The sequence below is a fragment of the Gossypium arboreum genome, chromosome 12, assembly GCF_025698485.1.
Source record: "Gossypium arboreum isolate Shixiya-1 chromosome 12, ASM2569848v2, whole genome shotgun sequence".
Classification (NCBI taxonomy): domain Eukaryota; kingdom Viridiplantae; phylum Streptophyta; class Magnoliopsida; order Malvales; family Malvaceae; genus Gossypium; species Gossypium arboreum.
In genome coordinates this window covers 87,601,126-87,612,844 of record NC_069081.1, presented here as the reverse complement: position 1 = coordinate 87,612,844, position 11,719 = coordinate 87,601,126, and the positions used below count along the sequence as shown (strand labels likewise).

Below are 11,719 nucleotides of genomic sequence, written 5' to 3'. Positions count from 1 at the left end.
TAGTTTCTTTAAAAGTTTAAGGAATTTACCAAATTGTTCATCTGAGCGGTCTTTCCTTGTCGTATTGGGGTATAACACACGAGGTTTATATTCTGTACTTATCGATTTTTGTTTGTTTTGGCCTACCTCATTCTTACCTTTGCTTACCACCGGTTCTGACCCTGGTTTTTCCACTAACCCTTCCTCATCATGAATGGCAATTGCGTTGAGTTTCTCCCTTGGGTTAGATTCAGTGTTGCTTGGCAGGCTACCTTGTGGTCGTTCGGAAATTAACTTGGCGAGCTGTCCAATCTGAGTTTCGAGCCCCTAGATTGATGCTTGTTGATTTTTAAGTGTCATCTCGATATTCTAAAAATGAGTCTCTGACACCGAGATGAAATCGGTTAGCATCTCCTTAAGGTTTGGCTTTTTCTCCTGCTGGTATAGTGGTTGCTGAAAGCTTGGAGGGGGTGGTGGTTTCTGATTTCCTTGGCCTCCCCATGAAAAATTTGGGCGATTCCTCCAACCTACATTGTAAGTATTGCTATAAGGATTGTTTTGGGATCGAGGATTGTTACCCATGTAATTTAACTGCTCGTTCTCCATGTTGTGGCCATAAGGTAGGTATTCTAAATTGCTCAATCCACCTCCATTTGCTTCGCATTGCATTACTGGGTGAGCCTGTGAAGAACTAAGAAAACCATCAATTTTCTTATTCAAGAGTTCTACCTGATTAGAGAGCATGGTGACTGAATCGACGTTATAAACACCGGCTATTTTCGTTGGCTTTATCCTCATGACTTTCCACTGATAGTTATTCAGTGACATCTCCTCTATAAATTCATAGGCATCTTCAGGTGTTTTATTATTGATGGATTCGCCAGCAGCTGTGTCAACCATTTGTCGAGTCGAAGGATTCAGGGCATTATGAAAAGTTTGAACCTGTAGCCAGAGTGGTAGCCCATGGTGAGGGCATCTTTGCAAAAGGTCCTTATATCACTCCCATGTATCGTAGAGTGTTTCTAAATCCATCTATGCAAAAGAAGAGATATCATTACGTAATTTAGCAGATTTAGCTGGCGAAAAATATTTTAATAAAAACTTTTCAGTCATTTGTTCCCAAGTAGTGATTGACCCTCGCGATAACGAATTCAACCACTATTTAGCTTTGTTTCTCAATGAAAAGGGGAATAACCGAAGGAGAATGGCGTCATAAGAAACACCATTAATTTTAAATATATCACATAGTTCTAAAAAGTTTTCTAAGTGAGCGTTGGGATCTTGATCCTGCAAACCATCAAACTGAACAAATTGCTGTATCATTTGAATTGTGTTAGGTTTCAGTTCAAAAGTATTTGCAGTGACAACAAGTCTAACTATGCTTGATTCAGTTCCTATTAAAGAAGGTTTAGCATAATCATACATAGTGCGCGAAGCAGGATTCTGATTTACTAGATTAACAGCAATCGCAGGAAGTATCAGGTTTTCCTGATTTTCAGCCATCTTCCTGGTTGTGGTTTGAATATCGTCCTCTTGCTCGTCCGCTATGTATCTTAAGCTTCACCTTATTTCTCTTTGGTTTCTGCAAACTTTTCGATTGATCTCACTATCAAAAAGTAATGGTCCTGACGGGTTTCTTCTAGTCATAAACTATAAGAACATACCAGAAAAAGAGAAAAAGAAGAATTAGTAATAAAAATTAGAAATAAATTTAAATTACAGTAAAAGTAAATGGCCAAAGTAATAAAAATCGAGTGTTCCTAATATCTTAGCTCCCCGGCAATGGCGCCAAAAACTTGATATGTGATATTCATGACAGGTTTTAAATATTTATAATGAATCGTTCTTGAAACTAACTATTATCACGATGAAGCCAAGTGTACCTATCGAACAGTAGTATAGCTTTAGCAAGACTGGATTATTGAACCCAAAGGAACTAAAAGTACTAGTATCAACTTTCTTTTTATTATCTAGCCTAAAAAATAAAAGGGTTTTGTTTATCTAACTAATTAACTAAACTAAGAAATCACATAAAAGAAATTTGGGGAAAATAATTTTTGGAAAACTCGATTGATTAAGATAATACTTAAGGAAAAATCCACCTAGACTTCACTTGTTATTTGACTCTGAATCGGACAATTAATTCTTTCAACTTGTTCCGTAGAGATCCCTAAGTTATATTAACTTGATCTATGGATCACCTTATTAGGTTCGGCAAAATCTTGTCATCCTATCTCTGGGCGGGCTGTAAGACCCCGAATTTGGGCCTAGAAGTATTGGGCCTTGAGTGCGGGTCCGTAAGAAGGTTGTATATAGGTATTTAATTGTGCAATGAAATGAAACAATTAAATGTTTGCTATTAGTGGTTAATGGCTTTGAGAAGTGTTGGAGAAATCTTGGTTTCAAACTTGGGCTTTAGCAAAAATTTTGGTATTAAGTGAAAAAAACCTGGATGCTTGGATGAGGGTTTTTAAATTATTGTGTTAAATAAATGACACAAGGAAGCTTGTAGTCTAGTGGTTGTGGTGTCATTAAGGTTGTATGGGAGCCTGGGTTCAAGCCTTGGCTCTTGCAATTTATTTTGTTTTTTTAAAAGGAACACGGACTTTGGCCTTTAGACCTTATAATTAATTGGGAATAAAATATGACACAAAAAGCCTTGTGGCTTAGTGGCAAGTGGCGTGTGGAGCATTTAAGGGAGGCATAGGTTCGAATCCCATGGCAAGCAAAGAGCATTTATTTTGCTAACAGGGCTGCAAGAGTTGGTGTTGAATTTAAACTCTAATGTTGGAGGATCCCACATCGAAGCTAATATAAGAGTGGTTGTGAAGTCGGCTTTAAATAGAGGAACCATGAAGAGAGTAAATGTACCTTTCTTGGTGATCCCTTCATTTGTATGGCGTGCTCGTTTGGGTTAGGCGTCGGCTAAGAGTGCTCGGAGCGTGGATTAACTCGGTCTCCTATCGGTGTGTATTTATCACTACTCTTGTTGTTGGATGGCTACTTGGACGCGATGGTAGAAAAGGGCCATATGGGCCCAATGGGCCTCACGGCCCAATTGGATAAGTTGTTTGATTGTGTAGTAAATATTGGATTAGGCTAGGTGAATCGCATATCTGTGGCTAGGTTTGGGCTAAAAGGGCCACACGCGTGTGGGCCCATTTAATGAGAATAGGCTTTAGGCCCATTCGTATTGTTATCCATGTTTAGAATACTTTAGTTTACCAATTCTTGAAATGCCCTCGACTTGTAAAATTACCAAAGTACTCCGATTTATAGAATTACCGTTTTACCCTCGGGTTATAGAATTACCGCTTTACCTCGATTTGTAAAATTACCGTTTTACCCTCGATTCTGTAATTACTGTTTTACCCTCGGTTTGTAATTACTATTTTACCTCGATTTACAAAATTATCGTTTTACCCCAATTTACATAATTACCGTTTTACCCCGATTTACATAATTATCGTTTTACCTCGATTTCTGAATTACTGTTTTACCCTTAATTTACGTAATTACCATTTTACCCTCGATTTATAGAATTCTTGTTTTACCCTTGATTTACGTAATTCTGTTTTACCTCGATTTACAAAATTACTAAAATACCCTTGGTTTGTGAAATTACCGCAATACCCTCAATTTGTAAAACTACCAAAATACCCTCGATGGTAAAATGACGAATATGCCCTTATGTTCCGTATGGTGATGTGCTTAGGATTTACATATATTGATATTGGATTAGTTAAGTTTGAGTGACGGTGGTGGTTATCGAGGCGATTGATTTTGGAAATGTTTCAACTTCAACCCATAACGGTGTGTACTAACCTCTAAATAGCTTAGATTAATATTTCTTTGAAAAGTCGAAAGCTTCATATTTTAGTGATTCGGGAATTAATATTTAGATCTATTTTCACGACGTTTAAGTTGGATTCTAGCGGATATGGGGTAGGAAGGTATTTGGAGCGTTCTTCAACGAGTAGATCTCGTGGTAAGTATTGAACCTTCTTTCCATTTGTATCTTGTGGTTTAAGAAAAGTGAAAACCCTCCGTCGACTAAGGCTAAAAGGGTTTTTGGTGTTATTTGGTTTGTTGGTGCTAGTGAGGATTAAAGGCTACCGATCGAGGTGTGTGAAAAGCTTTGATCATTGGATTGACTAAATCTAGTCATCAACTTCGCAAAGGTATGAACCCAAGGGCCATTGTGGATGGTGGTGAATGTGTAAGTGATGATAATAGGTAGTTTTCGATTTGGTTTAATAATAACATGGTCTAATCTATAAGTGGTTGATTATAGGAGAAATCGCATAGGAGATCTCGTCAAGGAATATCGCAAATCGTGTGTAACGAACCCTTTTCTTAGCTTAAAGTGATAAATGTCGAAAAGTCAAAATGCCAAATTCGGCATTTCGAGGACTTAATGAGCAAGTTTAACGCTCACTAGTTAGTTAGAATCAATGAGATGATGATCGGGAACAATGGAAACGAGAAGGGCGTGTTTTTGGCGTTCACGGTAAGTTGGGCCTCGAGGGTTGAAATAGGGCCCAATAGGCTTTCGAGCCCATTTGGGTAAAATTGCTAGAAAATAGAAATCATTAAATTGCTGTTAAAACTATTAATACTATTATGGATATAGGCTAAATGGGCCTAGATGACAAAATCGGCTAAGTAGGGCCCATTAGGGGTTTTAGGCCCAATAACTCGGTTTCGTTAAAAGTGGGCTAGAAACGTGGTTAAACAAATGAATTGTTTGTAACCGTTAATGAACATGGAAACCCTAATTTTGGTAAAATTACAAGATTACCCTTATAATGTGAAAATGACCGTTTTGCCCTAGGTAAAATAACCATTATACCCCTAGGGTTTATATATGAACTTAACGCATGGGATTTTGATAAACATGATATGAATGATATGCACATGATATGTATGATATGCACATGACATGTATGATATGCACATGATATGTATGATATGCACACGAGATGTTCAGAAATGCATTGGGTTGGGTTTTTTTATATGAATGGAGGAAGTGAAAAAGGGCTTATGCCCCAGTTATTAAAGGGCTTATGCCCCAGTTATCAAAAGGGCTTATGCCCCAGTTATCAAAAGGGCTTACGCCTCAATTATCAAAGGGCTTATGCCCCAGTTATAAAAAGAGCTTTTGCCCCAGTTATTAAAAGAGGCTAGGCCTCCAGTTATATGATAAAGCACCTAAGCTGCCAGTGGAGAGTTATGGCGGGGTGGGTCGAGTTAATCCCCACATGGTGTGTTGGTTGGTACGGGTGGAGAGTAGCGGATGGTGGGTTGAGTAGTCTCCCCAGATGGGTTTGCATTCTTTCATTGACATTATATGTGATATTGAAATGGGCCTATAGGCCATACTGTTTCTGAGAAAGGCTTCGCTTGAGAATATGAAATTTGAAAAGGCTTCAGCCCACTGTTATGGAATATGAAACATGAAAAAGGGCTATGGCCCAGTATATGTTGAGATTGGATTTGGGCTTAGACCCAACAGGCTGTTATTGTTTTTGGGCTCTAAAAGGGGCTTGTTGCACACTGAGTTTCCAAACTCACCCTGTAACACCCCTTACCCGTTACCGTCGCCGGAACAGGATACAAGGTATTACCAGAACATAACATATACCAAGATAGAAATATGTCATCCCATTTGATAATGCATCGTATAACATATATCTTGAACAATATTAGCCAACTTTTATGGCTTGTACAAAGTAATGGTCGAAATCTTGTAACTAATATTTTAAACCTAGACAAATATGACACATAACAAAATAATTTTTGCCTACTATACATGCCATAATTCAAAACATTTAGTTCAAATACCCCAAAGTATGATAGTGCGGGTAGATCTTTACGATCCTTGACTCCTGAGCAAGCTGGAGAACACTATAAGACAAGAGAGAAAACGAAGTAAGCTTATAGCTTAGTAAGTAGTATGTAAATACTAATTTAAGAATCTAACATGTTTACACAACAATTCAAGTATGTCTACTTTAACTTCACTACTTATTCCACTTCGATTAAGCTGTCTCTGCTGTGTCATATTCACTAAATAAATCATAACTCGAGTTACAAAACTCGAAATTCATATCCGTAAAATTTCCTGAATCTAGACTCATAAAGCTTCTTGCTAAATTTTTTTATAATTTTGGTTCAGCAGATTAGTACAGTTTATTAGTTAAAGTTTCCCCTGTTACACAGCTCGACTGGCCTGACCTCTGTCCACTACGAATTGAATTTCTCTCAGTACATAACTCAAACAACCCTGAAGTCTGTTGTATTTAAAACTAGTCTCAATAAGGAATTTATGCATGTAAACTATATTTCTTAGTTTGCTTTGTAAAATTTTAATGATTTTTCAAAGTGGAAACAGGGGATCACGTATTCATCCTGAGCAAGTCAGTTACAATTGTAAATATCTCAAAATATAGAATTCCTTTGCTTTCCTGCTTCTTTTATATGAAAGTAGACTCATTAAGCTTTAATTTCACATCTCATTCAACCTCTAATTATATTCCTCCTATTTTCGGTGATTTTCAAAATCACGTCACTGCTGCCATCTAAAAACAGTTTTAATACTAATTTCACTCTTTCACACATTCTTTATGCTAACCTCATTTTATCGTATATATGTATATGCCACAATTCATTTTCACCACATTTCATTCACTATAAGTGTAGGTCCAAACCACAATGTCACCACAAAACCATCCCGTTGAACAATTCGGATCAATCCTCGATATTTAACGGTTTGACACTGACCCCACCATCATACTTCATTTAGTTCGGCTCTCTTGTACACATGGGGAACACTTAGTACCACTCATGCGACCTAGCCGATTTGTCTCGTAGCTCTCTTGTCTACATGGTGTCCTTCACTTGGAATCACGCATGCGACCTAGCTACATTTATCTTTCACGTAGCTCTCTTGTCTACATGGTGTCCTTCACTTGGAATCACGCATGCGACCTAGCTACATTTATCTTTCACGTAGCTCTCTTGTCTACATGGGATACATCTCGTATCACGCATGTGACCTAGCTACTACTGAGGTGTCTCGTAGCTTTCTTGTACACATGATGTGCACTCAGCATCATACATGTGACCTAGCTACGCTCCCTCTATTTCATTCGATCTCTCCGAATGTTCAACTGGGATCTCTCTCTCTGTATTTATTTCCATTCTTCCAATAGTCAATTTATATTTTAACATCAGCTAGTATATTTATATAATAGGCTGAAATATAAGAATGTACATGAAATTATTGTAATATTTACATACAACTTACTTTGGTGCAAAATATGGAAATTTTGCAATTTAGTCCAAAACTTTTCTTTCCCTGTTCGAGGTCGGTTCAGCGCCTTTCTTGATCTATAATAACACATTTAGCTCATTTAATACTCATACTATTTATTTCAATCCAAAAATCACATTGTAGAAAAATTACATTTTGCCCCTAACTTTTACAAAATTACAATTTTGCCCCTAGGCTCGGAATTTAATTTCAGCCCTTATTCTTATGTTTTATGATATGCTGAACATTTTCTCTTCTACAACAACATCAAATTCCCACTCTATCATATAGTTATGAACATTAGGTATTTTTGGATTATGCTGCTTTTACTCGTTTTCACTTAAAACCGAGTAGCACAAATTATTTAATACAATTTAAAACCTCATATTCTATCATAAAACATCAAAATACACAAATTTCACCTATGGGTATTTTTCCAAATATGAACCCTAGGTTAAATTATTACTAGCATAAGCTTAATCGAGCTTAAGGATTCCAAAAGCGTAAAGAACATTAAAAGCGGGGCTTAGAATCACTTACTATGGAGCTTGAAAGTTGAAGAATCCTAGCTATGGAGAGAGTGAAGTTTCGCAGCAACTAATTGGGGAAGATGACTATTTTGTGTTATTTTTCCCATTTTATTTCATTTAATATCAAAATGACTAAAATACCCTTACTACTAAACTTTCCAAAAATTCCTTCCATGTCCTAAATTTGTCCATGAACTTAAAATTGGTAGAATTGCTATTTAAGACCTCCTAATAAATATTTCAAAACAATTTCATACTAAAAATTTCTAGTATGCAAATTTTGCAACTTATTCGATTTAGTCCCTACTTTCAATTTAAACACTTTAGGCATAGAATTTCATCACGAAATTTTCACACAATCATGCAATCATATCATAAACCCCAAAATATTTATAAAACAATTATTTCTATCTCGGATTTGTGGTCACGAAACCACTATTCCGATTAGGCCCTAATTCAGGTTGTCACACACCCCCTTTCCTTAACCTTGCAGGTGAGCCTTGATGTGGGGACTTGGGCCAGAGAGGATTCAGAGTGGCCACGGTGATCATCTTTGGGCTTTTAAATAAGTGTTGGTTTTCATTTAATTTCCTTTAATTATTATTTATTTTGGGTTGTAATAAGGCCAATTTTAACTTTCCTTTTATTTCTTTTGAATTATACTAATTTTAATAACTTTAAAAATTGGTTAATAATTATTCAAATGGGCTAGACTTAGGGCGTGTTTTCAAAATGATACTTGTTTTCAAAATATCTCAACACCACAATTAATCGATTTATCAAAGACGTCCACTTAAACAAATTTAAACTCGATATAACAAAGTGTGGCTATGGTTGTGGGCATGTCTAGGATTGGATCCAATTAAAGAGCTTGGTACTTAGCGGCCTTCATGGCTCACCTCCTCTGTCTCGGATACCTACCGGTGCCCGACTTCCATACACTTTGTTAACTCAATAAAATGTATGGTTTTAAAACACTAAAACGGAACGTGGGTTTTCAACTCCAATGTGGCACGTCAGATTCGGCCATAACATCTGGGCCGGGTTTGGGGTGTTACACGGGCAACCAACTCCACTTAATTATGAAAAATTTACTCTTAAACAGGGTCTATTCCTCCTTTGAATAAGAGCTTAACTTGAATCAATATCCTGGAATATCAAAACAAGAATTAAGAACACATAATTAAGAACAAGTTAAATATGTATCATACAATTCAGATAATAATAACAAGATCCGTCTTAGGTTTCATCCCCCTTAGGTATTTAGGGGTTTTAGTTCATATTAATGAAAGAAAACATCTCAAAAGAATAAAAATAACAAAACATAAGAAAACCCAAAACTCCTGAGGGAATTTGAAGGGAGATCTTCAGTCTTGATGGTGAATCTGGCTTCTGAGATGGATCGATCAGCTTTCCTTGAGCAATTCCTTGCTTCATCCTCTTTGTCCCCCATCTAAGTGCCTCCTTAGGTGTTTAAATAGGCTTTGGAATGCCTAAGAGCCCTCAAAATTAGCCTTTTCCGAATTGGACTAAACTTGGGCTCAGCAGGGACACGCCCGTGTGCCACGCCCGTGTGCCACGCCCGTGTGCCACGCCCGTGTGCCACGCCCGTGTCTGATTGCTTAAGGCCGTGGTCAAGGCTGTTAAATGGGCACGGGTGTGTGATCTACCCGTGTAAATCATGCTTTGACCTTTCCAAAGGGACACGGCCGTGTGGTCTGCTCGTGTGAGGAAGTCCAGGCCGTGTTGATTTCGTACGTTGGCCCATTTTCTCTATTTTTGGCCTGTTTCTCGTTTCTTTCACTCTTCTATGCTCACCTAAGTTTAAAACATGAAATTAAGGCATTAGGAGCATCGAATTCACCAATTTTAAGGAAAAATCATCCAAAAAATGTGCTAAGCATGGGATAGAAATATGTATAATGTAACACCCCAAACTCGGCCCAGACGTTATGGCCGAATCTGACGTGCCACATTGGAGTTGAAAACCCACGTTCCGTTTTAGTGTTTTAAAACCATACATTTTATTGAGTTAACAAAGTGTATGGAAGCTGGGCACCAGGTAGGTATCCGAGACAGAGGAGGTGAGCCATGAAGGCTGCTTAAGTACCAAGCTCTTTAATTGGATCCAATCCTAGACATGCCCACAACCATAGCCACACTTTGTTATATCGAGTTTAAATTTGTTTAAGTGGGCGTCTTTGATAAATCGATTAATCGTGGTGTTGAGATATTTTGAAAACAAGTATCATTTTAAAACACGTCCTAAGTCTAGCCCATTTGAATAATTATTAACCAATTTTAAAGTTATTAAAATTAAAATAATTAGAAAAGAAATAAAAGGAAAGTTAAAATTGGCCTTATTACAACCCAAAAATAAATAATAATTAAAGGAAATTAAATGAAAACCAACACTTATTTAAAAGCCCAAAGATGATCACCGTGGCCACTCAATCCTCTCGGCCCAAGTCCCCACATCAAGGCTCACTGCAAGGTTAAGGAAAGGGGGTGAGTTTGGTAACTCGATTGTGCAACAAGCCCCTTTCAGAGCCCAAAAACAATAACAGCCTGTTGGGTCTAAGCCCAAATCCAATCTCAACATATACTGGGCCATAGCCCTTTTCATGTTTCATATTCCATAACACTGGGCTGAAGCCTTTTCATATTTCATATTCTTGGGCGAAGCCTTTCAGAAACAGTATGGCCCTTAGGCCCATTTCAACATCACATATAATTTCAATGAAAGAATGCAACCCATTTGGGGAGACTACTCAACCCACCATCCGCTACTCTCCACCCGTACCAACCAACACACCATGTGGGGATTAACTCGACCCACCCCGCCATACTCTCCACTGGCAGCATAGTTGCTTTATCATATAACTGGAGGCCTAGCCTCTTTTAATAACTGGGGCAAAAGCCCTTTCAATAACTGGGGCATAAGCCCTTTTATAAGCTGGGCATAAGCCCTTTTGATAAGCGGGGCATAAGCCATTTTGATAAGCGGGGCATAAGCCCTTTTTCACTTCCTCCATCCATATAAAAACCCAACCCAATGCAGTTATGATTACATCATGTGCATATCATACATATCATGTGCATATCATACATGTCATGTGCATCTCATACATACCATATTTATCAAAATCCCATGTATTAAAATCATACATAAACCCTAAGGGTATAATGGTCATTTTTACCTAGAGGCAAAACGGTCATTTTCATATTAAAAGGGTAATCTCGTAATTTTACCAAAATTAGGGTTTCCATGTTCATTAACGATTACTAACAATCCATGGGTGCAAACAGTGATTACGGCCCATTTTAGCGAAATCGAGTTATTGGGCCTAAAACCCTAATGGGCCCTACTTAGCCAATTTCGTCATCTAGGCCCATTTAGCCTATATTTCATAACGGTTTTAACGGTCATATCATGCCATATAATGATTTACTTTTCTACCAAATTTTACCCAAATGGGCGAAAGCCCAATGGGCCCCACTTGACCCCTCAAGGCCCAACTTACCAAGAACGCCAAAATCACATTCTTACCGTTTCCATCGTTCTCGATCATCGTCTCATCGATTCTAACTAACTAGTGAGCGTTAAACATTGCTCACAAGTCCTCGAAATGCCGAATTTGGCATTTGACTTTTTAACATTTTATCGCTTTAAGCTATGAAAGGGTTCGTTACACACGATTTGTGATATTCCTCGACGAGATCTCCTACACGATTTCTCCTATAATCATTTGTTAAATAGATCAGCTTGCAATAATTGAACCAAATCAAGAGCTATCCAATATTAACACTTACACATTCGCCACCATCCATAATGGCCTTAGGCACCTTACCTTTGTCGCGATTGATGACTAGGTCTAACTACTCCGGTGACCCA

General features: G+C 37.7%; 1 non-coding gene across 1 annotated transcript; it reads left to right on the top strand.

Moving 5' to 3' along the window:
• The first annotated feature begins 937 nt into the window (after nucleotides 1-937).
• LOC128286363 (small nucleolar RNA R71) lies at nucleotides 938-1,044 on the top strand. Its single transcript, XR_008276906.1, has one exon. It is a non-coding gene; the product is annotated as a small nucleolar RNA R71 (small nucleolar RNA).
• Nucleotides 1,045-11,719: the final 10,675 nt, after the last annotated feature.